The 18,749-nt window shown below is 37.9% G+C and overlaps 1 protein-coding gene and 1 long non-coding RNA gene across 2 annotated transcripts in view; one reads left to right on the top strand and one right to left on the bottom strand.

The window, feature by feature from the left end:
* The window catches only part of ORC4 (origin recognition complex subunit 4), a 65,558-nt gene extending 64,673 nt beyond the window's left edge, over positions 1–885 (bottom strand). The window contains exon 1 of the mRNA XM_023752425.1: positions 817–885. The gene's annotated coding sequence lies outside the window, so the exon portion shown is untranslated. The remainder of the gene's footprint in view (positions 1–816) is intronic.
* On the top strand, positions 266–5,285 carry LOC106696842. Its single transcript, XR_002828754.1, has 2 exons — positions 266–874; positions 4,336–5,285. It is a non-coding gene; the product is annotated as an uncharacterized LOC106696842 (long non-coding RNA).
* Positions 5,286–18,749: the final 13,464 nt, after the last annotated feature.

The following is an 18,749-nucleotide window of genomic DNA, read 5'->3' as shown; positions in this document are numbered from 1 at the left end:
CACGTGACCTCCTTTGGCCTCCGCCACGCCCACTTCCGTTCCTCCACTTTGCCTTAGGAGGGAGGAGGGGGCGGAGGGTGTTACTGAGTAGCGACTTCCTCCTACTCCTCGCCCCCGCCCCTCTACCCCCTGCTACAATGTCTTCCGGGTCGCCAGAGCCTCATAGCCTTCTGGGAAGCCGTCTCATTTCCTCCCCTCCCCCTCCTCCTGCCTTCAACCAACCAGCCTCCCATCAGTGAGGGACATGCGCAGTGAGTGCCTCCCGTCTCTTCTACCCGATCCCCCCCCTCCCCCCCAAAGCAGAGAGACCCCAGCAGCAGCAGCAGCTGATGATGAAGAGAGAGGCAGTGGCAGAGGGGGGGCACCTTTTATTTCTATTTTTAAAGGGACAGGACACTAATTTTACCCCACTTCAACCTTGAATTGAGGGGGGGGTGGGGGGAAGGCGGCTGAGTTCCTTCCCCCACCCTCCAGCCCTGAGACCTGAGAGGGGGATTGAGCCAGAGAGAGAAGGAGAAGGAGTTTCTTCTTCTTCGAAAACCCCCATCTACGACTCCTACCCCTTCACCCCTCCAGTAGCCTCCCTCCCGAGCCCCCTCCACCCTCCTCTTTGGCCGCGAGAGAGGAGAGAAAGAGACCAAAAGCCTCTTAGCAACACAGACCCTGCTCTGCTGCTGTTGCTGCTGCTGCTGCTGCTGCTACTGCTGCTGCTTGGCCCTGGCTGGAGACATCTCACTACACCCAGGAGCAGCCACTTCCCCAGCTCTCCTCCTCCGCCGCCGCCTCCTCCTCCTCCTCCACTCCCCCCTTTATTACCCTTTGTGTCATCCTCCACAGCTCCCGGGAAGGCACTCAAAAGTGGGGGGCAGGAAAGGTAAGTGTGTCTGTGGGGGCTTTATTGCCTTCCTCTGGCTCCGACTTTAACTCCGGGGCAACAGTAGCACCAAACCGTGTACGCAGTGTAGCTCCGGGGTGAGGAGGGGGTGGTGCTGGGGGGGGGGGCGGTGTAGGAGGGGTCGGAGTGGGGAGGGGTGTGCGAGGAGGGTGCCCATCCTGTCAGAGGAGGAAGGGCACTTTTGTGAATATTTGCTGTTGTCAAAAGTGGTTTCTCTCCTCCAGCTCACATCCGATTGTGTCTTGCTCCAGTGGGGGAGAATACAAAAACAACCCCCTCCTTCTCCCGGGGAGGCGCCAGGGAAAGGGGCAGAAAGAGGCACACTTTCTGGGTGTCACTTTGCAGGATTCGTGTGGAGGGCTGTGCTCCTGCGTCCCCGGGAGAAGCCCCGCTGCATTTGTTTCCGAGTGGGAAAATGTCGGGGTCTGGATTGTGTTGGAACTGCTGGTCCATGAGTGGACTTGAGTGTTTTCCCCTGCGTGGTTCTGTAGGTGATTTGGGTCTGGACTTCAGTGTTGGAGCAGACTTGTTTGGTTTTTGCTTTCTGGGTTACGTTTTTTTCCCTTTTTCGTTTTGTCCGACATGCAGAGAAAATTTCAGATTTTTAGTTGATAGAGGCCTTTGGTTAGGTTTTGACTTGTATTATTGCTTTTTTGGGGGGTTAAATGTTTGTTTCATGTATCAGCATATAAAGTTCAAAGCTTAAAATGCTTAAAGTTTAAATACCACTGGTCTGGTCTTTCCCCACATAAGATGAGAATGTAAGCTATTTCATAATTAATCTGGGTATTCTTTTCAGTCGTTGTAACTTGTATGAACAAGTAATCCCCATTGAAAACTTTATGTTGTTCTGGCTTCATGGAAGGCCAAACCTCTCCATCAATAGTTTGCTGGATTGGTACCACTTTCAGTTTTAACTGAATTATTTATTTACTGTTGTAAATTGAGACGAGTTTTTCCCCTCTTGGGGTACTGGACCAAAATGCTCACTATATCTGAAGGGAGGCAGATTTCTAAAATATGTATTCATGACTCAAAAGAAATCATGAAGTTGTAGTTAGTATATTCATTGTACTTAGATATAAATCGAAAGATGAAACTAGATTTAGGCTTACAGAGTAACAATCTTGATAGAAATCACTATTCTTACGTTTTTACATGGTATGTTCTTATGAATGGCTTTCAAAATCAGTGCTGCATTTTATTTCACAAATGCTAGAAAGTATGTTTATGATGTAGGCCTTTTATTAGGTCTTACATTGGAGAATGGTATTTTGTTTCATACATACATTTCTTTATGCTTTCCTTGAAGATGGATGCAACACATATTCTCTCTCTCTCTCTCTCTCTCTCTCTCTCTATCTGTCTCTCTCTCACACCCTTTTTTGTTACTGTATTGGTATCTCTGATCCCATAATTTATGTCAGCAAAAAATATTTTTCTGTAAAGCAGCAATTTTGTGATCAGACTGGCAATATGAAAATAGCAATTTGATCAATTAGAAAGGATTGAAGAAAAAAATCTAGAAGGATGTTTGACATAAATATTTTAAAGACATGATAATACTTTTAATTTTTTATTATCTTGATGTTAAAGCCAAAACATAATGCTCTTATGTTTTAGTGACAGAAAAGCATTGCATATGTAGAAATTGGTTCTGTAAATTTTATCAACTGTGTGCAAAGCAGGCATTTACACACAGGGGAAAAAAAAGCTGTGCAGCAGTAAACAATATGGTCTTATTTCTCTCCTTTCTGTTATAAATTTGAACAGTTTCTTACCTTTCTCTGAGGTGTAAATCCTGCTCTTAAGCAGAAATCTGTGCCAAGTTCAAGTTTTTCTTTCAACATCAATACTATCCCAGATCCACCTCGGTTTTCTTGTTCTCCCTTTAATACCTTAGTAGCCTTAACATAAGAGATAGAAAGTAGAACTTAGTGAATAAATCAATTTTAAGTAAAGCGAATTATGTGGATAATTAGGGTGGTAGTTGCCCAGCTGAGTGAAAAATGTACAGTCTTCAGCATAATACCTTTACTTATTTTGTTTCTGCTTTCCTTTGAAAACATTCCTTATTCTACCACCCCCAGGGTTCCCCTATGTGTTTTGAAGATTCCAGACTTCCTCTGGGTTGGATAATTATTTACAATTAGAAAACCTTTTATTTTTTTTATTATGGCTTATTTTTTTAAGTATTAAGATATAATTTAGGATTGTAATTTTCAGCAAGGTGATATTTTGGAGGTCAGTTTATCCAGCTTTTCATTTTCCATATTGCTGAAGTTCAAGAGCTTGAGGAACTTGCTCAGGGTTCCAAGACCTTTAAGTGGGCGGGGCATGGACCAGAGAACCCAGGTCCCTTGACATTCACACTGATGTGCTACTTCATTTTCTAGTAGTTCAGTCGGTTAGAGTGTCATCCCAATACTGCAAGATTGTGGGTTGGATCCCTGGTGAGGGCACATACAATCGTCAACCAAAGAGTGCATAAATAAGTGGAACAACAAAATCGATATGTGTGTTTTTTCTCTATCTTTCTAAACTCCCTTCCTCTCTCTCAAAATCAACAAATAAAATTTAAATAAAGAAATGAGACTATAATCACAATTCTGTGTATAGCACTTAAGGGTTTTATATGGAGGCATATTCTTCTAAGAATATTAAGGTAAATAGCTTTAAAGTCATAAAGTCATAATTTTGTCCATTTATAATTTGTTGATTTTTTTAAATAGGTGGATTATTACTATTTTGGGAATTATTTTCAGCTTCCCCTAGTGCTTATTTTCCCCCTGCACTTCCAATTAATCAGTAAATATCATTCTTACTCTAAAAGACCCATATATATATAAGAAGAATGCATATTGTATTATAAATATTTGTGAGTCTTGGTCTATGAATTACTTAGAACTACAGATTTTTGACTTGTTAGCATTTATATCCCTTATAGCATGGTGTCTGGTGCACCATAGGCCCTACTGGTTGTTTGTCATAATTGATATTAGCGTTAGGCATATTTGAATCTCTTTATTCCATATGTGGGATTCCTTCCCTTTCTCCTTTATCCTTTCCTCCTTGCTACAATTTCTTCAGCACCATGATTTTTTTTTTTTTTGTAATCTTTACTGTGGCTCTCACTTTATTCCAATGGCCAAGTTAAATCCTATTAACAATAATAGTACTCATAATAAGTAAAAACATATCCCCCTAATTCTTTTACAGGACACAATTTGACAAAAGTGATTTATTTTAAATAAGGGATGATAAAAAAATTCCAATGAAAAACATACTAGCAAATGTTGAGGATACACTTAAGTTTCATTTCACTGAGTGACTGGTATAGTAGGTGTCAGAGTGATTAGGTGGCTTTTACCAGCTCTTTAAAAACAACTGTTACTTAGGTGACATGTTTCCCTGACTTTGTTTTTTTGGTCCTTACCCAGACAATTATCAACTTTCCAGTTTTCTATGGATATGAAGATTTACTGCTAGTCATCAGTGGGACCCAATGAAGTCAGCCAGAAAACCTATATCCAACCTATGTACCTTTGCAAACTTGTCTGGATTTTGAATGTATGTGCAAAACACATTGTACTTAGCTATTATTCATTAAACATCACTTGAGTGTCTACTGTCTGTCAGGCACTGTGCTAGGCATCTGAGAAATAAGGATGGTCCCTACAGCTAATGTGAAGAGATATCATAATTGTATTCTAGAAGTGTATTGGTCATATCTTTATTTTGATGTTTCTACCTAAGTACATTTTATATTAACTTAAATGGATACTGTTAGGTGGAAAAATGCATGTTTAAGAAAGATATTGCTGTATTTTATTAAAATAGAAAAATATAAAGTAAAATTTTCCACTTAATATTGTATTCTGGGGATTTCTATTCTGTATATAATTCACTAATTTTAGATCATGAAAATAGTTTATGTGGTTACCATTGCTAGTATTTTATTGTTATATACTTTAATTTGAAGATGACCAGCACTGTTCCTTGAAGTATCTCTTAGTAAATTATTAACAAAAGATAAAAACCAAACTTTTTCAACTTGAACTTTTTTTCTCAAAAGTAACTTTTTCCTTTTTATATCTCATATTAACAGGTTATCTTTATCTTTCATGGTTACTTGGAAGACATTGTACGTTATCATTTTGAGCACTTAGTTATTTTCTATCATAGTTTAAGCTGACAGTATGACTTAATTATCATGGAGTAATTGTAGTATACACTATTTAGGAGTTTTGGAATTTTTAATGGGTACTAGATATGTTCCTCCAAGGTCCTCATAAGACACTTCCCAGTTCTTGTTCTAAATTAGTTGCAATTTTTAATCTTGGTTTTGTGATATTGTTTCTGTAACTTTAATAAAATGAGTTGAAAGTTTCTTAGCTGATTGGATGTTTCAAAAACAAAGAATACTGTCTCGGTTCCTGTCATGGCTTTCATGTGTAATTTTACAGTATATTAGAGAGAAAAAGATTTCATGAATTTCCTTTGCCCTCTTAAGTATAACTTTTAGAATAATACTGATTCACAATTTAAAAGAAGGAGGAGCCCTAGCCAGTTTGGCTCACTGGATAGAGCGTTGGCCTGGGGACTGAAGAGTCCCGGGTTCAATTCCGGTCAAGGGCATGTACCTTGGTTGCAGCCACATCCCCAGTAGGGGGTGTGCAGGAGGCAGCTGGTCGATGTTTCTCTCTCATCGATGTTCCTAACTCTCTATCCCTCTCCCTCTCTGTAAAAAATCAATAAAATACATTTTTAAAAAAAATAAAAGAAGGAGGAATCCCCTGCTGATACAGTATCTTGTGAAGGTAAATAGACTCTGAGAATCAATTCTGATCTCTTTCACATTCATTCTTAATTTTCTATTTTAGTAATAATCATAGTTATCATTTATTATATGGGTCTAGTACTGTGATAAATTTACCAATCCCAGTCCTAGTGAACTTTGTAGCATTGTCCCCATGTTACAAACAAGGAAACCTACTCCTGACAAAACAGCATTGAGCATTTTATTAAATAGCTGCAAAATAGTAAGTAACAGTATATTCATGACATTTTCTAATCCAAAACAAAGTCACAATAAAGACTTTTTATCAGTCACTAAGTATTCTGGGAAACATTAGTAAAATCATGGCCCCAGTAGCTTATTGACTGAGTGATGGAAAATTTCTAAAAGTTCTCAAGGACAGAAAGACGGACAAAAAACTCAATGCTTTATAAGGAGTTTCTACCTTCTCTTTGTATGGCAAAAATGACACTTAGGCCTCCTACATATTAAACTTTCTTTATCTTGCATGGAATTACATTTAGCACTTTCCTATGCTAAATTGTTTGGAGGATCCAACAATTTGTGACCCAAAGAATATTTACAGTAAAAATTTTTATATACCTCTGTTGATAGTGGAAAACCTAAACAAAGGAGAGTTTATATTGCCTAGTGCTTTGGTGTATATACATGTTCCTTCTGGACCCTCTATCTTGCAATATTTTCATAATTAATAAAGTTAATAGGATTAAGTTTAGTGTCTTCTTGCCTACTGCTTCAAGTCTGAAATATTTTTTAGTATTAGAATGGACAATTTGTTGGATTCTTAAAATGTCATTATTATGATATACTTCTTTAAAGCAGCACTTCATTAAAATACTTTTTGACCCAGTTGACCAGAGTTGATTTTTTACATCTTGCTTTTAGGAGAAAAGAGTAATTTTTTAAAAATTCTGTTTTATTAATCAAGTAACTTTCATATCCATCCTAAATAAATACACGTTTATCTTACATACTTAACATTGACTCTGTTATCCTATAAGTGTGATGCCAATGCATTAGGAACCATTGGGTTTGGAACTATTTTTAAATGCTAAGGAACTATTCTGTGTCATCTACTATCCTTCAGAAAAGAAAGTTTATAACAAATGGTTTCTTGCTTTTAAGAACAATCTGAGTAATTGATGAGATAGAATAAGTTTATGGTCCCAAATAATTTCCTTAGATAATCTAAAGGTAATTTCAGTTAAAAGTAAAGATTCTAATTCGTCAGCATTTCTGTTAGAAGTATTCTGTATTATGTAAGGTTTCAGAAATCAGAAAGACTCAGTATAACTCTTCAGAGAAACAAGGTGAGAACCAGGCTTAACATATATTAAGGTATATCTTCTAATATAGCTGGACATAATGGAAAAGAAAATCACTAATGATACTCATACCTGTTGAAAAGCATATACTTCATTCAGAGTTGGATGTGACTAATTCTGATTTGAGTCCTTATTTTAGCTGATCTATATAACCTTTTCTTAGAGAACTTGTAATTAAATTCTATATCATTGAGTAATTTGTTAGGATATATTGTTTTAAAGGTCAAAAATGAGTTACATAAATTAGTTGCCAACCTTGTAAGGGCAAAAAATCTTTGGACATACATGTTTCACTGAGTTCTTTGCCAACCAACCAAGATTCCATCATTGAGAGGAAAAATTTCTGTGTGTTGCTAGGGTTATAACTTATATTCTTGTGCTGCCTTTTCTTTTCTTAATGTCTATATATCAGAAGTTAGAAGCAGACCTAAGTTGTTTCTTACGATTGACCAAGTGCTCAATTATATCTAGATTTAATCTTGTGTTCAAAGCTATTGTTTTCTATATACAACTTAAATCCAGAAGCTGTTGAGCATTAATTAACTTAATACATATATTCTTAATGTTACTAGTACCTAAATATAATAATATAGGCTTTATATACATATACTTGCTGATGCTGGGGGGAGGAATTATTCTGATTCAACAGAAGAAAAGTATTGATTTTTAAATAGCTTCCTTGGGATATAATGATCTAAAAAGCAGCTGCTATGTGAGAGAAAAAAGGGTTTAGTTGGAAAATTAAATATAAAGTTTATCATTAATGCATATTAAGCAATATCAAAATATTTAAAAGTCAAATACAAATTCCAGTAATGACAGAAATTTAGAGCCTGTTTTTTGTTGTTCTTTTTTTTACCATTATTCCAAAATCACTTTCCTTAGACATTTGTCACACAGGAGTTTATGCTGAAGGGTTTCTTGGCCATTTTAGAGACTGTAATCTAGTTAAAAGGTTTGTTTATGCTTCCCATCTCTGTTCTGCTGATGGTATTAGAATGCTGGCCAGAGCCAGACATCTAACTGTTTATAACATTGAAACTTCAATTAAAGCTACAGTGTTCAGTTCACTAGATATCAGAAGACCCATACTAGCTACAAATATCACCAGTAATGCTGGCTTTCCATATCGTGCCACTCTTTATGAATACTTTTTTTTTTCCCATTTAGGAGGTATTGACATTTAATTCTTTCATGGAAGTCTAAAAATGAAACTTATCTTCTATTAGAAATAGTACAGCATTTCCTAACTTTGGATAATAAAACCTAACAGCTTATATTATTGCATATCTTATTTAAATGGTCCCAGTTTAGTATTTTTAGGATTATTCAATTCTATAGTAGATGTTAGTTTGCTATCCACCTGATATGACTTCTGTTTCTAGTTTGAAGAACATACCAGAATGTTGCCTGTTAGAAAACAAAAGTGATAGTCACATTACTCCAGTGTTTTTATATATAGAGAGACCCACATAATATAGATTTTAATTTAATCTTGCTTTTCTAACTGTTGCTCCTGTTGTCTGTGGTTTCTGTATTCTAATATGTGGGTAAACTGTTTTAAAATTTTATTTTTCTTTTTACAGATGTTAAGAATTCTTTAAAAATATTTCTTCCTCGGCTTCTCTTGATTTTCCTCATCAGCTTCTCTTGCACAATTTACCTCAGTGACTCAGAAAATGAATAGTGCGCATATTTTTAAAATTTTTCTAATTAGTAGAGAAATTTGCTCTATTATATTGCTTTTCCTTTTATAAAAAATAAGTTTAGTTTTTATTAATTTTAGACCTTGATTTACTAAATATATGCATTCTTTATATATACTACTATAATATATTTTTATTAGAATATGAGTTCATAGGGGGTTTAAACATTTAAGAGATTTGAAAAATCATTGTAAATTGAATGAATACTTGCTAAAATGCTTTTCATTTTAATTAAGAAGAAACATTACAATGGAAAAATTTATATTATTCATTTTCTTAGTCACTGAAAGAAGTGCTCTGTTTACTTTGGAATGTTACAAAGATAGAAAATTAAGACATACTACCTATAGTATCTGAAGATGGGAATTGACAACCATCATGCAAAATTTAGATTTGCAGGCTAAAAACATGGAAAGATCTCTAAGACAAGCTAACTTGAAAAGAAGACAAAATAATATGCACAGTATGATCCCATTTATATATATATAAAAACACATACAGATAACATACAAATGTTAAGAATTCTTTAAAAAATTTCTTAAATATGTATTTAAATATATAAATTTGCATATATAATACAAACTTTATGTTACATGCACATATATTTATGAAATAGAAATTGTATGAAATACAATGAGAAAAGGTCTGGACAATATGTACCAAATTATATCTTTTTTTTTTATAGAAAATATCTATGTGGAATGCTAGAAAGTTGAAGAATATTTTTTGTTTTGTGTACTTTAGCATTACTTGGATTTATTTTTATTTTTAACTGTAAGCTTATATTTATGTAGTAATTTTATAATGGAAAAATATACTTATGTAATAAAGAAATGAGAAGTAGATTAACCTAAGAAAATTGTAACCCTCACCCCTAATCATCACATGAATATATCCCTTGAATACCTTGAAGAGAATTGAATATTGGCTAACAATCATCATAGCTTGATACAGACTAAACACTGTTAGACTGATCGAATCTTCTTAACCAACAAGTTGAAAAGCCTAGTCAGTTGAGGGGGGAACAATGAATATAATCTATCCTGATTTTTAAATATTTTGCTTTATTGCAAAATACATTTCTCACTATCCTGGGAAAGTGTAGAATGTCAGTTATAAAGTGGTAGACAGTAAGTCAGTTTCAGTCTGATATAAGATATAATATAGAGGCCTAAGATTGACTTTTATTATTTTAATCAGTGATCTAAATTATCTTATGCTCATTCATAATACAGATGACATAGTTAACTTACCATTTTTATAATGTTTTCTATATCCAGGAACTGGTTTGAATAGATGACAAAGATAAAACAGAAGGTTTTAATATTTTCTTTAAAAAAAATGACTAGATCATGATTTGAAAAGCACTGTAAAATGACATCAAACTGTGTATGTAAATATACAGAGTAAAGAAGCTATTAGAATTCTGTGAAGTTAATCACACCAGCTTCCTGGGAGGACACAAGTTAATCATAGTTTGGGTTGAGAGTTTCTAGGTTGGCATGGATAAGAGTAACTCAAGTAAAGACAAAGCTTCCAATGGGATGAGGGGATGAGGAAAAGATGTTTACTAGTTTGACAGCTAGGATTAAAATTCAGCATAACCTGGTAAAATAGGAAAGTGGTTAGAAATAATATGCCTAGCCTTTATATTTTTAAAACTTTATTTTCCAGAATGTGGGTCAGAAAAGAAATAGGAAAAAACCAAAACACTTGCATAAAAAATAAGGAAGTGAATAACTTTTTGCAATTATGACTGGAAAACTCTGTTGGAGTCTAAAGAAGTTATTCTGAATGTGAGTTGGAAATTAAACATTGTAGTTAAAACAGGAAAATTTTATCAAAGGATACTGAGGTTTTCTTTTCATAATTAAAATTCATATTCAGGTCAGTTCCTAGGATCAGTAGTACTGTAGTAAATAGTACATAATTAAAAACTATAAACTTTATATATAAATAAATTTAAAGATATAATAGCTTATGTTTTCTCCATTTGATTTACATTTTAAATGCATCTAATTTATTTACAGCTGACCTGGTCATGTAAATTACCATTCCATCTTACATACTTACATACTTAACATTGACTCTGTTATCCTATAAGTGTGATGCCAATGCATTAGGAACCATGGGGTTTGGAACTATTTTTAAATGCTAAAGAACTATTCTGTGTCATCTACTATACTTCAGAAAAGAAAGGTTATAACAAATGGTTTCAAGAATTGAAAGAATTGAACTGTTTTCCCTGAAAAGTAGCAAGTTTAAAGAGTTCTATGAAATGGCTCTGTACATATTTTGTTTTTACCAAAAAGTCATAGTGATTTAAAAATACACAACTATGTAAAGGTCATTAACTTAGTGTTTGTTCCCTATCTCTTTCTCTCTCTCTATCTCCAACTAGTGGTTTGTTAGTGTCTTTTTTTCAACAAATATATGTTGATGCCTATTATATGCTCACTGAAATAGTGAGTAAACTAGACATGGGTCTTGTTGATCTTCTGAACTTATATCCTAAAGATAGAGAAGTGTATTAATCAAATAATCATATAAGTAAGTGCAAAATTGAAACATTTCAATTGCTGTAGAGAGGTCCATGGTATTTAATATGAGGGCTTTTAGAAGGATAATTTGACCAATTGCTGGGATTAGGGGCAGCTTTTTTTTTTTTTTAGAGAGTGTTTGGTTAGCTGGAATATCTTGATGAATTAGAGATAACTTGATGAAGAGGGAGAAAATAGTATTCTGGAAGAAAAAAACAGTGTTCAAAAAGGTCCTGAACAGTGAGAGAGCATAGAACCTAACACCAAATGAGGTCAAAGTGACAGGCATCAAGAACTGTAGATACTTGGTAAAAGGTGATAGGAAGTTATGTAGGTGCCAAACTGTAGGATGTTTGAAGGCTGAGGTGGTCTTTTTTTTTTTGCCCCCTTATCTTCTTTATGCTCAACACAGAAGCTTTCTACTACTTATAAAAGTTATACGAGTTCATTCTTATTTCAGTTTAAAATTCATAAAGCTTTTTTCCCATAGTATCATTGTTAGAGTGGTCAGGTCTCATAAAACCCCTTTAACACCAATAACAATGGAAAGTAGTGAATATAACATTGTCCCCTAAACTTAGCCAGGTAGAGCTTAGAAAAGGGGTGAAAATTGATGCTGCATGTATTCAGGAGAATATCCTGGGTGTGACTGACTAGTGAATAATGAAGAGAAAAAAAAGCCCACACGTATAGTAGGCTAGTGCAGGAGATCGTACCAAATGATTGTAAAGGGACATACCACGTTGGACACCTGGAGAAGACCCTCAGCTGCCACCTGGTTATGAAACTGTGATATCTGGAACAAACCAAGGCAGGGAAAGTAGAAGACATCACACAAATTGTATGTTCTAAATCTAGAGCATATTTGTTTCAATGTTATAAAAATATAAACATACTCTTAAGAAAAGTAGAATTGCTAAATGATGTCAATACAATGCCAACTTTGGCTATTTTTAAAGTAATTCATACAGTCAGAAGTAATTATAAATTACTAAGTTACATTAACTATTTCAGACCTTGATGTTAATCTTGAAAATAATGATGTATCTCAAAAGACAAAGTTGAAGAAATTTAATTTTTAATTCTTATTATCCATTTAACATAACGTTGTTAATAAAATATCTTTATTTCATGGTGATCTTTAAGTTTTAAACCTCTTTAAATACCAGTTTCTGTTTGTATTACATAATAAACAGTCTAATTAATAACTAGAGTTTTAAGAAATATGCCAAACATTAAGAACATTGTTAAAAATGTATTAAGACACTTGAATTTTATTAAGACCAAATATACAAAGATTTGTTAAATTGTAAGGAAGACATAAAATACATGCATTGGCTAGAGAGGGTGTATCACATTACTGTTGGTTGAATTCTGTCTATACCAGGGGTGGGCAAACTTTTTGACTCGAGGGCCACAGTGGGTTCTTAAACTGGACTGGAGGGCTGGAACAAAAGCATGGATGGAGTGTTTGTGTGAACTAATATAAATTCAAAGTAAACATCATTACATAAAAGGGTATGGTCTTTTTTTTTTTTTTAGTTTTATTCATTTCAAAAGGGCCGGATCCGGCCCTCGGGCCGTAATTTGTCCACGGCTGGTCTATACATCTAAATCACCTGATATTGAACTTAACTTTCTGACATATTTAGCTATAGCAGACCATGCTGTTAAAGCAAATTAATATCTAAAATTAAAAACTACAGAATTGAGTTTAGTGATTACTTTTTCACCTATTTGCTTTTTTACTTATTTATAAAACATTCTAAATGATACAATATCATTAGTATTGATTTATTTTTCATGCAGTATCTTGCAGATCACTGATGATTCATAGACCATAAGTGTTTGAGAAGCTTATTAGTGTTGGAAAAGACAGTTTACTAAATTTATCTAATAACTCAAAGGGGTCACTGTACTTTGTGAACAGAAATGAAGATTCCCTTGGGAATTATTCAGGGATTGATGTGTTCCCTTGCCTTTATAGCTTCTTACTTGTCTTTATATGAAAGTGTATTCCCATGATCCCTAGTTCTGTGCTAGGTTAACAGGTATGACCCCTTCTCCTCCATCCCCTATAAGGTTCCTTTATCAAATAAAGCTTAGAAAAATAGATTGTGATTAAAGAATACTAGAAAACTTTTATTGCAACACTAATCACTACATTTATTGAGTACTTACTTTGTGCCACTCACTGTGCTAAGCATTTTTAAAACCTCTTAACCAGAAAAAACATTCTGAGAAACACACTTCAGAAAGTTGGTTTGTTGTTGTTGTTTGTCATATTATTTGACTGCTTATAAGCATGGAAAAGTGAGACAAATACCATTTGTTGTTATAACCCTACAGCTTTGGGAAAGAAAGGTTATGAACTGTATTCTTAAAATTAAATACTGAATTTAATAGTATCTTTGTATTCTTTTTTAACCACAGTGTTCACAGATGATCAGTGATAACCATTATACTTTTTATTAACTAGAGGCCCAGTGCACAAAAAATTGTGCACTGGGGGGGGGGGGTCCCTCAGCCAGGCCTATGCCCTCTTGCAGTCTGGGACCCCTCTGAGGATGTCCACCTGCTGGCTTAGACCCTTTCCCTAGGGGGATCGGGCCCAAGCTGGCAGTCAGACATCCCTCTGGAAGCCCAGCAGCCCTCGGGGGATGTCCACTTGCCAGCGGAGAGCAGGCATAAGCTGTAGTTGGACATCCTTAGTGCTGCTGAGGAGGCAGGAGAGGCTCCAACCACCACCGCTGTACTGGCAGCCATCAGCCTGGCTTGGAGCGCACTGACTACCAGGGGGCAGCTCCTGCATTGAGCATCTGCCCCCTGGTGGTCAGTGTGTGTCATAGTGACCAGTCATTCCCAGTAGTTCTGCTGTTAGGGTCAGTTTACATATTACCCTTTTATTATATAGGATAGAGTCCTGGTGCATGGGTGGGGGACGGCTGGTTTGCCCTGAAGGGTGTCCCGGATCAGGGTGGGGGTCCGGCTGGGGTGCCTGGCCAGCCCGGGTGAGGGGCTGATGGCTGTTTGCAGCTGGTCACACCCCCTTCAGGGTAGGGGTCCCCACTGGGGTGCCTGGCCAGCCTGGGTGCGGAGATGATGGCTGTTTGCAGGCTGGTCAACCGTCCCCCCTCCCCCAGTAGGGACCCTCACCCCATGGGGGTTTGGCCAGCCTGGGTGAGGGGCTGATGGCTGTTTTCAGGCTGGCCACAGCCCCTTTAGGGTGGGGGGTCCCCCACTGGGGTGCCTGGCCAGTCTGGGTGAGGGGCTGAGGGCCGTTTTCAGACTGGCCAAACCCCCCGGTGATGGAAGCTCCCAGCCTCTCCTTTTTTTCTTTTTCTTTTTTTCTGGGATTTATTTACCTTCTATAATTGAAACTTTGTAGCCTTGAGAGGAGCTCAGAGCTGGCCAGGGCGGGCGGGAAGGAAGCCTCCTTCTTGCTCCAGCTCCGTGGACATGGCCGACTGAAAGCAGGTATCTGGGGTTTATTTACCTTCTATAATTGAAACTTTGTTGCTTTGAGTGGAGCTCAGAGCCACCCGCAGCAGGCGGGAAGCTTGGCTTCCTCCATCATTGGGGCAACCAAGCCTCCTGCTTGCTCCAGCTCCGTGGCGGCCGGCCGCCATCTTGGTTGGGTTAATTTGCATATAGTCGCTGTGATTGGCTGGTGGGTGTGGCTTAAGGCATAGTGAAGGTACAGTCAATTTGCATGTTTGTCTTTATTAGTGTAGATAGGGAACAGTCTTTAGAGATTTAGAGACATTTCTGGGTTAGAACAATGTTTGTAAAGTAGTGTAGTGATATATTTCTTACAGAGTTGTGACTGTTTAATATAGAGTGCATATGAAGTTCTAGCATGTTGTGGACATTCATTAAACTTTGTTTCCTTTCCTTTTCCTTCTCTGCTTTTATTAGGAATAACCACATTTCAGGATCTTTGTGAAATTATATATGCACTAAATCTTTACTTTTTTTCAATTAAATTATCCCATTACCCCTAAAATTGTTTTAAAACTTTCCTGAAATTCTGTAGAATAGGACCAGATTTACTTTTTTTTTTCTTTCCTGCACATTGCTAATAAAATGGGCACTTATAACTTTTGTGGAACTCATATATTAGAGAAATTTGAATAAATGGCTCTCCTTATTTGTGAATGTAAATATTCTACTTACAGCTTACAGTAGTGTGTTTGGTAATTCCTATTAAGTGAAATAATATGTAAATAGGTTTTCTTTCTTTTTATTAGTTTCCCCACATTAAACAGGGAGTATTACAGAAGTTAAGAGCCTGGACTCCAGAGCCAGACTGTGTGAATTTGTATTTTTAATATGGTTATCTTTTTAAAATTAAATGTATTGCAGTGACAATGATTAATAAAAGTATTTAGGTGTCGCCCTGACCGGTTTGTCTCAGTGGATAGAGCATCGGCCTGCGGACTGAAGGGTCCCAGGTTCGATTCCAGTCAAGGGCATGTACCTTGGTTGTGGGCACATCCCCAGTGGGGGGTGTGCTGGAGGTGGCTGATTGATGTTTCTCTCTCATCGATGTTTCTAGCTCTCTATCCCTCTCCCTTCCTCTCTGTAAAAATCAATAAAATATATTTTTTAAAAAAGTATATAGGTGTCAAGTATACAATTTTATGATACAGACTGTCTGGATTTAAATACCTCTTTTATCACTTACTAGCTGTATGACATTCTGTGCTTTAATTTCTTCATTAGTGAAGTGGGTGTAATAATTGTACTCATCTCAGATTATTTTAATAAGATAAATATATTTTAAAGGAAAGTGCCTGGCATATACATAATGCCATAAAAGTGTTAACTGTTAATAGTGATTATATGTATTATTTGCATATTTGTTTTCTTATGGAAAAAATAGTGATTATTATATTTTGGTAAGTACCTAACTTGGTAATTTTTTATTTGGAAGAATAAAACAAATTTAGTTTAATTTATAGTTTCTGTATGTAGCATTTTGTATTTGCCAAATTCTTTACATATTTTTTACTTCTTAATCATGCTCTTGAGAGGTAGTGGGAAAAACATTTCTATTGTTCCCCATAAAGAAACCGAGACATGCAGAATGCTCAGGACCCTTTAAAGCACGGCAGTAGAAAAGTCAGTGGAAAGACTAAAATTAGAGTTTGAAATATTGCATGTGCCAGTATGTTGAGCCAAGCTATTTCTGCTCCTTATTAAGTATTCAGACAACAAACTTATTAGTTGGCAAAATAAGTGTTAATATATTATTCTGTTCTTCAAAACTCTCATTGGCTGTCTCCTTTGGATGTGTCCTCTAGTTACGATTGATTCATTGAAAAATTGTATGAAAAAAAATATTGTTTTAAATAGGATTAGACTAATTAAAGTTTGGCCTAGCTATCCCTTAGGACATTTGAAGGTTGAGTATGTTTTTTTAGTTATCAACTGTTCCCTCCATGTTTGATGAACTAGATCAAAAACGCCTTCCCCATTTATTACTCTAGTACTGTATAATGTGGGTTCAGTATGATTATTTATAATATGGGTTCACTGTGATTTTTTGAGCCACCTTAGAAGCTTAATTATCATTTTTTTTAAAAAAATCTTTATTGTTGAAAGTATTACATATGTTCCTTTTTACCCCCCCATTGACCTCTTCTAGCCCACCTCTACCCCCTGTCCCAGGCCTTCACCACCCTATTGTCTGTGTCCATGTGTTATACATCTACACTAATAAAAGATAAACATGCAAATTGACCATACATTCGCTATGCCTTAAGCCACGCCCACCAGCCAATCAGAGAGACTATATGCAAATTAACCCAACCAAGATGGCGGCCGGCAGCCACGGAGCTGGAGCAGGCAGGAGGCTTGGTTGCCCCAATGATGGAGGAAGCCAAGCTTCCCGAGGCTGGCTGTAGCCTCCGCAAATGGCAACAAAGTTTCAATTATAGAAGGTAAATAAACCCCAGATACCTGCTTTCAGCTGGCCGTGGCCACAGAGCTGGAGCAAGCAGGAGGCTTGGTTACTCCAGTGATGGAGGAAGCCAAGCTTCCCGCAGCTGGCTGTAGCCTCTGCAAAAGGCAACAAAGTTTCAATTATAGAAGGTAAATTTTTATTCTGGGATTCCAGAATAAAAAAAGAAAAGAAAAGAAAAAAAGGAGAGGCTGGGAGCTTCTGTCGCCAGGGGGGCTTGGCCAGCCTGAAAATGGCCCTCAGCCCCTCACCCAGTCTGGCCAGGCATCCCAGTGGGGACCCCCCACCCTAAAAGGGGTGTGGCCAGCCTGCAAACAGCCATCAGCCCCTCACCCAGGCTGGCCAGGCACCCCAGTGGGGACCCCCACCCTGACCCGGGACACCCTTCAGGGCAAACCAGCCGTCCCCCACCCATGCACCAGGACTCTATCCTATATAATAAAAGGGTAATATGCAAACTGACCCTAACAGCAGAATGACTGGGAATGACTGGTCACTATGACACACACTGACCACCAGGGGGCAGACGCTCAATGTAGGAGCTGCCCCCTGGTAGTCAGTATGCTCCCACAGGGGGAGCTCTGCTCAGCCACAAGCCAGGCTGACAGCTGCCAGTACAGCGGTGGTGGTTGGAGCCTCTCCTGCCTCCTCAGCAGCACTAAGGATGTCCGATTGCAGCTTATGCCTGCTCCCCGCTGGCAAGTGGACATCCCCCGAGGGTTGCCGGGCTTCCAGAGGGATGTCTGACTGCCAGCTTGGGCCCGATCCCCCAGGGAGTGGGCCTAAGCCAGCAGGTGGACATCCTCCGAGGGGTCCCAGACTGCAAGAGGGCATAGGCCTGGCTGAGGGGGACCCCCCCCCCAGTACACAAATTTTTGTGCACCGGGCCTCTAGTCTATAATAATAAAAGTGTAATATGCAAATCGACTGAATGACAGAACAGCAGAATAATCATCCGACGACCACGCTGTGACACCCACTGGCGCCAGACCAGCCAAGGTGGGTGAGATGCAATTGGTCGGGGTTTGGCCATCGCCCTGTGATCGCCCTGCAGCTGGAAGCCTATGCCACCAGCTGGTGGGGCCATTGATCAGTCAAGGGGCTCCACGATCACCCCAAACAATGAGGCCCAGGCCACGGCCGGCAGAGCAATTGATCAATTGGGGGTTCCATGATTGCCCCAAAGAGGGAGGCCCTGGCCACCGACCGGTGGGCTACAGTGGGTAGGCGGGGTCTCCCTCTGCGGGGGGTATCTATCGCGGAGCCCTTGTCGGTAGATACATCTGTCCGTAGGCCGATGGCAGAGCCCCATGATTGATGGCCCCAAATAATGAGGCTCAGGCTACCTGGTTGCGGTGCTCCGGCGGGTGGGCAGGGCCTCTCTCTGTGAGGGAAATCAATTGCGGAGCCCTAGCCGGGTGGGCGTGGCATACCTCATTGGTGCTAATGATGGTGGGGCTTCTGAACTGTGAGAAGGTACAGGCTGAGCTGACCCCCCC

This window comes from Myotis lucifugus, unplaced genomic scaffold (assembly GCF_000147115.1).
Source record: "Myotis lucifugus unplaced genomic scaffold, Myoluc2.0 scaffold_32, whole genome shotgun sequence".
Lineage (NCBI taxonomy): Eukaryota > Metazoa > Chordata > Mammalia > Chiroptera > Vespertilionidae > Myotis > Myotis lucifugus.
The sequence above is the reverse complement of the archived record's forward strand: the minus strand, read 5'-3'. Positions and strand labels throughout refer to the sequence as shown.